Source organism: Microtus pennsylvanicus, chromosome 8, assembly GCF_037038515.1.
Source record: "Microtus pennsylvanicus isolate mMicPen1 chromosome 8, mMicPen1.hap1, whole genome shotgun sequence".
NCBI classification, from domain to species: Eukaryota; Metazoa; Chordata; class Mammalia; order Rodentia; family Cricetidae; genus Microtus; species Microtus pennsylvanicus.
In genome coordinates, this window is record NC_134586.1 from 39,393,935 (window position 1) to 39,405,060 (window position 11,126).

At 42.9% G+C, this 11,126-nt stretch overlaps 1 protein-coding gene across 1 annotated transcript in view; it reads right to left on the minus strand.

Annotated features, from left to right (window-relative positions):
* The window catches only part of Lrrn1 (leucine rich repeat neuronal 1), a 43,625-nt gene extending 32,765 nt beyond the window's left edge, over nucleotides 1-10,860 (minus strand). Inside the window, exon 1 of the mRNA XM_075983293.1 lies at nucleotides 10,348-10,860. The gene's annotated coding sequence lies outside the window, so the exon portion shown is untranslated. The remainder of the gene's footprint in view (nucleotides 1-10,347) is intronic.
* Nucleotides 10,861-11,126: the final 266 nt, after the last annotated feature.

Sequence of the window (11,126 nt, forward strand, 5' to 3'; positions counted from 1 at the left end):
TTATGAGATGAACCAGACAATGCCTTTGAGGTTCTTTGTAAACGATCTTCGTTTCCATCTCAGAGGTAGTTCAAAGATGATATTCTACACCCACCCTTTCATGTGCAAATGGAGAGCTGCTAGCTGTAGCAAAGCAGAGGCTGGGAAGCTAAGCAGTCTCCTGTGGGAATGGCTGTTAGGAAGCTAGCTCACCTTTCCTGGCTTGCACTTACTTACAAAGGTATCCATGGAGGTTCTTCCTGCATGTTGTAACACAGTGAGGGGGGCAGAGTGTGCTTATCTGGATAACCCTGACGTGCCATGTGGATTTTCTAGTTACTAGTGTGAAGAGACAAATCAGCTTTATAAGATACACTGCCCCAGGTATTTTGTTATAGCGACAAGAAATGGATAAGAATAAGATATGATCTGGAAATAATAAGAGCAAAGGCCTGAATGCATTCATCTATCTGCCAGTCCTTAAATATAAAGTTCTCTTGAGTTCCACCAAGGAAGTGAAAATTGTGTGAGCTACTGACTTCATAGAGCATATAGTCTGAATCTTCTTGTCCCTTAAATTCTTGCCTCAGAATCAGCACCCTAGGAATGCAGATATATCGCAGATGGAAAGGTCAGTTGCTGGCATAATGCCTCTCCTATGCTCTGCTATGTACTAAGGACCATTTATGGTGCGCTATCCAAAGGGCTTTGTATTCCTGTTGGTATAAGACAGGTTTGACCATCACATTCCCCATTATGCTGATGGAGATACTAAGGCTCAGGGAGATACCTCCAAACTTCGGAGACTTTTTGAAACTAATTTTTTTTTCTAATTCTGAGCTGCTTCATTACTACCCACTCCCCCTGATCTTGAATCGTCTGCCATGAAACAGACAAGCACTGATTACCATGCTGTTCTGATGCATCACTTCCATGAGAGAAGGACACCTTCAAAGAGAAGAAACTTTTTAGAAACCTTTAGAAACTCTCAAGTAGTTGTTTTAAACACTGCTTGCAGCTTGAAGTACTGGGGAAAAAAATCATTTGACACTTTTCCCTAAGATTCAGCAACTTACCTCTACAAATGTTAAAGACACTAACACTTTATATCTGACTTTTCTGTGTGTAATAGAATGTTGCTTATCATTTGTGTGGGTGCCGTGTACATGTGTACATGGTCAAGTGTATGTGCACATGTGTGGGAGGATTCATACACATGTGTGCATGCGCATTTGGAGGCCAAAGGTCAGAATTGGATATATATACATACACATATACAAGTATATATATACATATATATATATATATATATATACATATATATATATTGAGGAAGGGTCTCCCACTGAACCTGAAGCTCACTGACTGAGCTACAGTGGTTGGTCTAAAAGCTCCAGGTATTCTCCTATCTCAGCCTTGCCAGTTCTTGGATTCCAGGTACACACCAACATCATGCCTGTCTTATTATATAGGTGCTTAGGATCAAAATTCAGGTTCTCATAGTCACACAGGAAGCACTTTGTCTACTGAGCCATCTTGCTAACCTTTGATGTCAATCTTTAGAAACCAAAACTGAGTCATTGATAAAATAACAATATTCGGTATGATGATAATGATAAGGACATAATCTTCCAAAATTCATTTTCATCCACTTAAGATTATTTAAAATGAACTTAAAAATATGTGGTTAGTAATGCCAACATAATTTTAAAGGAAAGTTCAATAGTTATTAGGTAAGTAAAATGTGAAAGTAGATTTAAACTTTAATATCAATAAAATGTTTTATTTTATTTAAGTATTATTTCATGTGGCATGGCAGAATTTTGTAGAATATGGGTAGGCTACTGGAATTCATCTAGTCCAGTGTTTTGCCCTAGAGCTGCAGTTAAAGAGGTTGAGACCTAGCTAAGTGCTACAACGGTGAAGTACAGATTTGGAGTGAGATGGACCCATGTTCCTATCTTGACTCTGCCTCTTCCCAGCTCTGTGAGTCACAGAGGAGGGTCTTACAATGCCTTGGCTAGAAAGCAGAAATGCTATACCTGAATCAAGAATTCTCTCCGGAAACCTATGTCACTCAATTCATTTAGTCATCCACTAATCCAACAAATATGTATTAAGGCCACACTAGCCATTACTTAGCACTTTCTGCCTAGATTTCCAAAGGAGCTGTAAAGTAGGGATCTCTGTGACAGTTGTAAAACAATCTATGTGACAGCTGTAAATAAGTTAATATATAAAAAGTGTTCGTTGTTTCTCTTGGTACACTGCAGAAGCTAAGGACTAATATTGGAGATTATTATTCTCCTACTACTCTGGCGTGTTAGGAAAAATGACTGACTCTGGGGATATAATTTAGGAGCCCTATGTAATATTTTCCTTCCAATTACTAAGCATCACATTTGCATAGATGCAGTCTCTCATTCCATTGCTCAGCTGTGATAGCAAAGTCATTTGGAAACTTCTTCAGTAGAGGTCCACTTTGACAATGCTATCCTTCATACATGGAAAGAAAAATACTCCATCTGGAAAATCTGTGCATAAATTTTTTGTTTCCCTGCAGGTAACTCCGAAGTCTTAGCTGGTCTCCTGGGTGAGACAAGATGAGTTTGTGAGAACATGAGGAGGTTAGCTGTGTCCCTACAGAGCAAAGCAAAGTTAACTGGTCCTCTAGGGAATTGAACCTTACATGTCATCCTCGGGGCCTAGAACCTTAATCAGTCATAAAAAGCCACAGAAATCCACCAATGACTATTTCATTGTCCTTGGTTGTTCTCTGAGAGTCGGATGAGTTAATGAGAGCATAGATTCCATAACTCATGTGTGATGAGTTAATGTAGATTCCCTTACGACCGTGGAACACTCAGGATGTGGCAGAAATCCTATGTAACTCTTACTTAGGATCATGTGTATCACTGAGATTGCATACAGCTTTTAGTGGCCATACATCTTCTCTTTCTTCTCCTAAGACAACATTACACTGTGCAAGAGTCAGCACACCTTTATAACCTTAAGAGAAAGCTTAAGTCTCTTCAAAACTCAGTTTGACAAGAGAGTCTTACTAACAACAAACAAACAGGTGTAAGTTTTTTAGTATGGATTTTTCTCATGTGTATGTGTGTGTGTTCATATATACATGTGCATACACTTGTGTACACGCATCCTAGATGCAGATCTGAGTCTTGAAAGTTATTCTCTATCCTCTGCATATATGCCATGCATAGGCACACATCACTCTGACACAAGAAATTATAAATTAAAACAACCCTACATTGTTGCACATTTTCTCAGTGGACCATCTCTGTTTTCCACATATTCTAATTCTACCATCACTCTACTATGAGATTTCTTCCCAGTTTGCTAGTGAGTTTTTTAAGCTGCTATTGTCAGCTTAGGATATTAGAGAGCAGGCCCAATTAGTCTGCAGGAAAACCCGGTTTAAATTTCTCTGCATGATTCATCTTCACCGTCGCATTCCAGGTCTTGACTTTGGTAACCCACGAGCTACAGTGCTGATTCACTGTAATATTACTACCTGCTCTCTAGTCAGAGAGGAAGAGGCAGTGGGTGTGAGAGATGCAGACAGCCTTGGGACTCATCATTTCTCCCATCCTCCACTTGCAATTTGACCTCAGAGAATTTCAACCTGGGCTAAGGAAGAGCTTCACTATCACTCTTCTCTTACAGAAACATCAGATATACATTACGGGGTCAAAAGGAAACTATTCTTGGTTTTTATTCCTTCAGTTACTGGAGGAAAAGAAGAAAGAATAACACCTGCCATCTCTGACTGTGACACGGCAAGAAAGGCATATTTGATGGTTGGGAAAAGTTTAAGGTTTGAAGATATGAGGCACTATGTCATTGTCAACTCAGCCACATCTTTCTTCCATGCAAGTTTGTGCTGTTCTGTTTGTTACTATAGACTTTCTCTTCCCCCCCTTCCGCTTCTCAAGGTACAATGAATATTCAGTCCTATAAGGACTTTACAAGCAGCCTCCACTCTGCAGTTCTTCATCCACTAAAGAATCTTTCCTCGAGGAATCATGCCCTACTTCCACTCAATGGGACTGGATTTCAAATGGTCTCCTGAATATTTGTTCCCGTTGATCACCCCCTGTTGCATTTATTGGTGTGTTTCTCGAAGCCTTTTCTGACAGGCACTGCGCGAATTAAAATATGTCCCATACTTCCACAGTACACTTTGCTCATCTGCCAGGTCCTTTCCGGAACCCCAAATAGAACCCCAGTGCAAGCAGAAGCAACACCGTGACAACATGATTTTACATGGTCCTAATAATATAGTGTCGGATAAGTCTTGGTTGAAGGGGACCACATTAAGCATTTTTGGAATCCTTACTGTTACTCCTGGCTTCTACACACTAGAATTTCTATTGTCTTTAGATTTTAAGAATTTTCTAAATACCCTGTGTATATGTGTAGGGTTTGCCCCTACTGGAAATCTTCTATTTGAAATACCTTTTTCATTCTTGGCACCGAAGAATGTAAAAGGATACAAGGACTGATGGATACAGTATGCTTGTGTTGGATTTGGAGTATGAACTGAAGAAAAAACAAGCTAACTTCATTTGGGTTCAGGGCCTTATGTGACATATTACATGGAGCCAGTGTTCAGAATGTACTCATCAGGTGAACTGATGTTTGGGAATCATAACCAGCTTCATGTTTCCTCTCAAATTCTCTTCCCTGGAAGAGCCTACCAGGTCAGGGAGTATGGAGCTGTCAGTATTGGGGGGTTATTGTATGTGTTTGTTTTATTTTTTGTATATGAATATTTTACCTGAACGTATATATGTGCACTAACTGTGTGCTTGATGCCCAGTGAGGTCAAAAGATGGTATCAGATTCCCTGGAACTGGAGATGCAGGTCGTTGTGAGCCACCATGTGGGTTCTGGGGACTTCAACCTGGTTTTCCAAAAGAACAACCAGTGAGCCTAACTTGTGGGACATCTTTCTTGCCCCAGAAATTCTTTTTAAAAGGAAAACAATAATATAAACCATCTTAACTGTAAAACTAGGGGAAAATCACCTTATAGAAAAAGTGAAGTGATTCCTTTGGCCATTAGCCACCCAGAAAATCACAGCACTGGAGCAGAAGTCTAGTTCTTTGTAATAATAATCCTAGCAGCATCAAACAGCTCTCCTGGCTCCTTGCAGCAGCACCTTGACAGGGATGCAAAGCATCAGGATAGTTGCAGGACACCCAGAAGGTCACACACATAACCAGGCATTATTATCAGAGCTGGGCACTGCTCTGAGCTTTCCTGACTGTGCGCTGTACTTGATTGTGCTGATTATTATAGATACAAATGAAGACCTACCACTATTGTGAAACAACAATGCGGGTTAATGGTATTCTCTTTTCCTAGAGGGGGAAATTACAGACATGAAACCAATTAAGCCACCTTTCTTTCTTCACAAAGCTGTTTTGGTTGTCCGAGATGGAGCTCTTCAGACGGTGCTTATTGCTAGTAAAGACAGATGGATTTGTTGTTCTTTCTAAGCTTTCACTAAGATAGGCACTGGTCGTGGGGCTGCCCAGGTTTCCCCTGCAGAATGGAAAGTGAACTTATGTTAATACGCTAGCTCACAAAAAGCGGTACAAAATAGGAAAACCAAATATTTTGAAATGAATGCAAGTATCCTTCTTGCAGAGGTTCAGAAATGCTGCTCTTGGAAATCTCTATTAGGGAAAGGCTCTTGGTTGCACTTTCCTGGCCATGGCATGGAGAAGCTATCATCCTATGATTAAGTGGCTCCAAAGAACAATGGCAGACTAATGCATGTGTAACGTAAATTTCAAATAGTTGTACTTTAGTCTCAGGTCTACAAAATATCTGCCACAGAAACCTTTCACATGTCAGTGTCACATGTACATTGTTCAGGTAACTATGGAAACCCCTCCCAAAAATGCCACCAATGTGTCTGTTTCATACACAAATGAGGTGACAGCTGTGGAGTCCACGTCTGCCCCCATAGTATAATAGATGCGAGCTAAGACAGCCTGCGTCCGAAGATTACAACTCATTTACAGTAATCAGAGCTTTCAAATAACATCACAACGTCTGAGTTCGAAAGAGTGTCAGTGGAAGGTAAGAAGCCACTATGAAAGCAAGCTTTACTCCACAGCTTTCAAAACTAAGTGCCCTAACCTAATGCATTTGTCTTTTCAGCAGGTGCTCTGAAATTAGGGTGGACAGCACCTTTGATGTGTACTGCAAGCCGACACCTATTTTCTCTGCTTCTTAGGGGCAATTTTTCAGTTCAGTAGATATGATGATTCCATCCAAGTTAAATGTTTATGGTAGTTGTGGTACTACAAGCAAAGCTTTTACAATCCTTTTTGACAACATAGCCGATTATGGTAGTTAGTCCTTCCAGGCCTATTAACCTTGTTATGTTACAAGGGAGGAATCTCAAAGTTAGTAGATTAAGGAAGACACACCAGATCCCTTAGGTATAATTGGCAATAGTCTACTTACTAACCAAATAACTGGTATAATAATGCAAGGTGATTAACTATTTATTATATCTGTTCTTTGAGAGATGAAAACAAAACTCTGAAATATAGCCAGAATAGTGATATGTTAAAAGAGAGAAAGAACAAGTTTTAAAGTGAACTTCATTTAAAACTTTAACGACAAATGGTTCTCTGGTGCTCTCTAAGATATCGAAATTTACTGAGTTTAGCCTTTATTTTTCATTCTGTTCTTTGAGCCCAAACAAGAGAGACTACATGTTTTTCTGACTTCATCTGTATAATTTTAATTTCATTCTGAATAAAATATTAATCAAAGCTCTATTCATGAGTTAAAGATATTTCCATTGTTCTCAGAAATAAAAATGACTTTAAAATGGAAGCTGCTTTATCTTCAGATTGGCTTAACCCAAAATAAATGCTCAGCATAATAATTTAAAAAAATAAATACAATATTTGAGCAACCTTATATTAATGCTGAAATGAATCAGAGAATAACTATTTGTAGCTGAAAATGAAATTCTAAGAAAGAACTGTGAAAGCTTAGTAAAAGTGACACCCATGCCTATAATGTATCATGTTTTATATACAGTTTATGGCTTATTTAAGGTGGCATAAAGGCCTACAACAAGAAAATTAGTGTTATTTATAGTTAACCTGGTAGTGAATTGAACTATAACTGTAATATCCGATTTATTTCTTAGAAGTTGACTTTTAAGTACTTATACTCCCTCGATATGTCTCTGAGAGATTATTTATAAGAGACAGAACAGTTCAGATCAAGAGACCAACAGTATCAGACTCTATATAGAGGCCAAGGATCAGCCTTCTCGTGTTTACTCGTTAATCTCAATTTCCAGACTCTAACAGGGCTACCTATGGCTATTTCTTCAGAACTATCATCTGTAGTTGTAATGGGTTTGCATTTCTTAGTAATCTTTTATATTAAGTACTTTAATGATTTTATTTGCCATAACGCATACTCAGTCCTTCCTGTATTAGACTTGTCCAGAAAAGACCTGACCTAGGGAGGTTAACAGTTGACCATTCATAGATGTATTGCTGTGGCACTTACCTTGATTTCAAAACCACGCTCTGGTAATCTTACATCAGAGAGGTATGTGGGCTTAGTTTGGAAATGCTGTTTTTATTTTATAGTCATCCCTCAGTTCCATCAGGGAGTCAGAATGCCAGGTTTGAGAGTCAAATGAGAATTCAGTACACCAATGTTGCTTTCTGACTTCCCCACAGCTTCAAGGCAGAAATTGCGAACTTGGCTGTAACACTTGTTACTCAGATTGGACTCAATTCATTTCTTCCTAATTGGAGTAGACTGGCTTGTATATAAAGGGTACTGGGCAAGATTATAATAATCATAATAACAGCTTCAGAAAACATGTGAAACAGCATGCTAACATCTGTTGTCCACCCTTCTTCCCAATCAAGCCCAGAGCAATGTTGTCTTCCTGCTGTATTTTAATGTCTCTTTTGGTGAGTAAGTAGAAGGCGGGGTCACAAACCCTGTTCAGTGAATAGGTTTCTTTCGCTCTTCAACAGTGTTCAGGACTGACAAAAGTAGGGTTTCTGGTAGGGTTTGTCAGGGGTTATAACTGCAGGCCTCACATGTGGCCCATGCGGCCCAGGTTTTGTTTCATCGGTCCTAGAGAGTCAGGAGGTGAATAGCATGGCTGACCAGCTAATATAACACAAGACAGAAAGGTCCTTGCTTTGGGAGTCCATCAAATGACTTTCCCTGTTCACTGTTCAGTATTGAGACACACACACATACTCTAACACACACACACGCACACACACACACATTCTCTCTCTCTCTCTCTCTCTCTCTCTCTCTCTCTCTCTCTCTCTCTCTCTCTCTCTCTCACACACACACACACACACACACACTCAAACCCAGGTCGTTTGCTAGAATGGGACACTCTCATCATCTGCAATTCTTTCACTCTGTCACCTACTGAACTCCCATGAGGATGAAAAGACAGTGACACTCCAGTGAGACCTTCCAGTGACAAGCACCTTTTCCTACATGACTTATCTCTCTGGGCAGGGGGCAAATGTTGGACAAGATTAAAAAAAATTGGAAAAAGAAGAAAAGAACTCTAAAAGTTGAGGAGTCAGTGAAGAAATATTTCAAGCTGCCAGAAGTGGATTAAAGTTACTGCCCGCATAGAAGCACTCCGTCTATGCCGCATGCATGTATACACCCAGGTAAGAGCAAGTGGATTTGAGCTTCCCCCCATAACACCACACCAAGAATTTGGCTCTTGAATAAAGGTGTCAGCAAGCCATGGAATCCCCAAACAGAGAAACCCACACTGGGCCTTTATCCCACGTTCTTAAGGTCTATTGTTAACTGAAGACTCCTTGTCTTTTCAAATTCCTTCATGTGAATGGATGAGGCCAGACATCTGCCAGGATCGGCTCACATTTGCATGCAAATTAGAGACTTCATGACACACATGGCCCTGGAGCCAGTAATACCACTTGGACTCCAGCTTTCTACAGGTCAAAGTAGGAATCTTCCTGAAGTTTTCACTTCTCCAGTTCCATCTTTTAAAAATGAAGTCACGACGACAATATAGGAATAGTATTAATTGCCTAAATTGGTAAATAGAACTGTAAAACAAGATAGCATATTGGCTCAGGAGATTCTACAGGAAAAAGTACAAGTCAGCAGTACTTGTTCCCTCAGCGAATCTGAATTCCGTTATTTGTTTTATTGTCTGGATCGGGAATGAACATACTAAGGACAGGATGGGATTTAGGAGCTTTGCCTACAGGGTTCAGTCACTCAAATGCTTTGACAACTCTGATCACTCTCTGCAGCCTTGCCTTTGAAGCTATTGCTGTGGATACCGCAGGCGAGGTCCCTCTGGAGCAAGTACTACTACGGAATCTTCCAGCCTGCGCATCCATGCCTGCTGCCCGGCCACAATCCCAGGACGAACTTTCCAACTGCCCAGTGCACGAGGTGCTTCTTGGCCGCTTGGCTTTTCTGGGGAAACCCAACCAGCCAAGGACTTTTCCCTCAGGTAGCGGTGACTGCGGGAACCTAGGAAGCACGAAAGCAGTAGGCAGCAGCCCACACCCCCTCTCAGTGCAGCACAAAGGACACTCGCTGGCAAACTTTTTTAGCTACTGACCCCGGAGCAGAATGCCTGGAAGAGACCAAGGCTTCCTTGAACTTTCCACATCTATGACAAGCCTTCTTAAGGGACTACACCTTCTAGGCTCAAAACGTACAATTTTTTCCTTCTTGGACCACATAATAGTTTAGTATGTTCTCTTCAATGCTCTGACTTCAGTACTTTCAATGTTTTGTTAATTATGCTCCCTGCTCTTTATTCTTAACATCGAGGCCATTCCCAAGACCTCTTCCTCTCTCCACAACCTGCCACCTTCCTTTCTCTCCTCTTGACCCCATTCCAACTCCCTGGGTCTTCTATTTGCACGCTTCCCAGGCCCCAGCTTCTTCCCCTGTTCACATTCCCAACCAAGCCTTCCCTTCTCCTTGCCATTCTGGACACCACCATCCCCTGATGGGTCCCTGAAATCCTGGGGGCTCAGCTCCAGTCACTGCCTTTTGCCTTTTTTTTTTTTTTTGGTCTGAGCTGCCTTTTCAACTATTGCTCTTCCTGCTTCATTTTGAAGGTAAGAGGGTGGTAACTAGATTCTCCTTTCCCTACTTCGTCTACCCCCAACCCCAGCTCGAGAAACCGCGCCCCCGTATCCCCCTTAGACCGAGATTTCTCAAACGTTGTAGGGTCCACCGAGCTGCCAAGTTTGTCTCTACTCCCCCCTCGCTGCCTCCCAAACCTTCTGTTGCGGCCCAGTTAGTCGGGGCACTTACCCTAAGGCCCGGCTGGTGGGGATGTTGGGGTGCGAACAGAGTGGGCAGCCGGTGGCAGCAGCAGCAGCAGAAGCAGAAGCAGCGGGAGGATGAGGACCGGCTGAGCAGCGCCTCCTCCCAACCCGCAGCGCGCACTGGCTCCTTGGGGGACCCCGGCAGAGCACCAAAAACGCAAGGCGAGACAGCCGCAGGAGCAACAGCTGCTGCGCGGGGCTGGGCTAAATCCGGTATTTGGGGGTCGGAGTAGAGACAGGCAGGATTGGGAAGGAGGGTAAAAGAAATGGGGTTCAGAGGGCGGGGCAGCGAACGATCGGGTCTCAAGGAAGGCGCTCTAGGCGTCTCGGGATGCAGTGGCACGGATGCCGCTGCCTGGGAGGACACCGTGGGCCCCGGTCCCTGCCCGGCAAGCGCTGCAAACCGGGGCGCACGGGCCTCGCCTCGTTCCGCGGCTCGCTGCCGGCGCCCTCCGTGCGCCCCGCTTTGTGCTCCCCGCAGCCGGCGTGCACCTGGTGTAAGCAAAAGCGGTCAGCTGATGGGCTGCGCGCTGATTGGCTGTGCAGTCGTCTCCTCCTCTCCCGCCCGACCCCCTTCCCGACCTCCCCCAACCTCCCCCCCCCCCTCCCGCTGCTTCCCGCCCCCCACGCCCGCCTAGGCGCAGCCCCGCGCCGGGACACCATCTGCAACCCGTCCAACAAAAGGGCTGCTCAGCCCCGCAACCCCGGGTCTGCTAGACCGCTGCGCCTCTACCGTTGCTGCAGGGAGCAGCGAGCTGCTCCTTT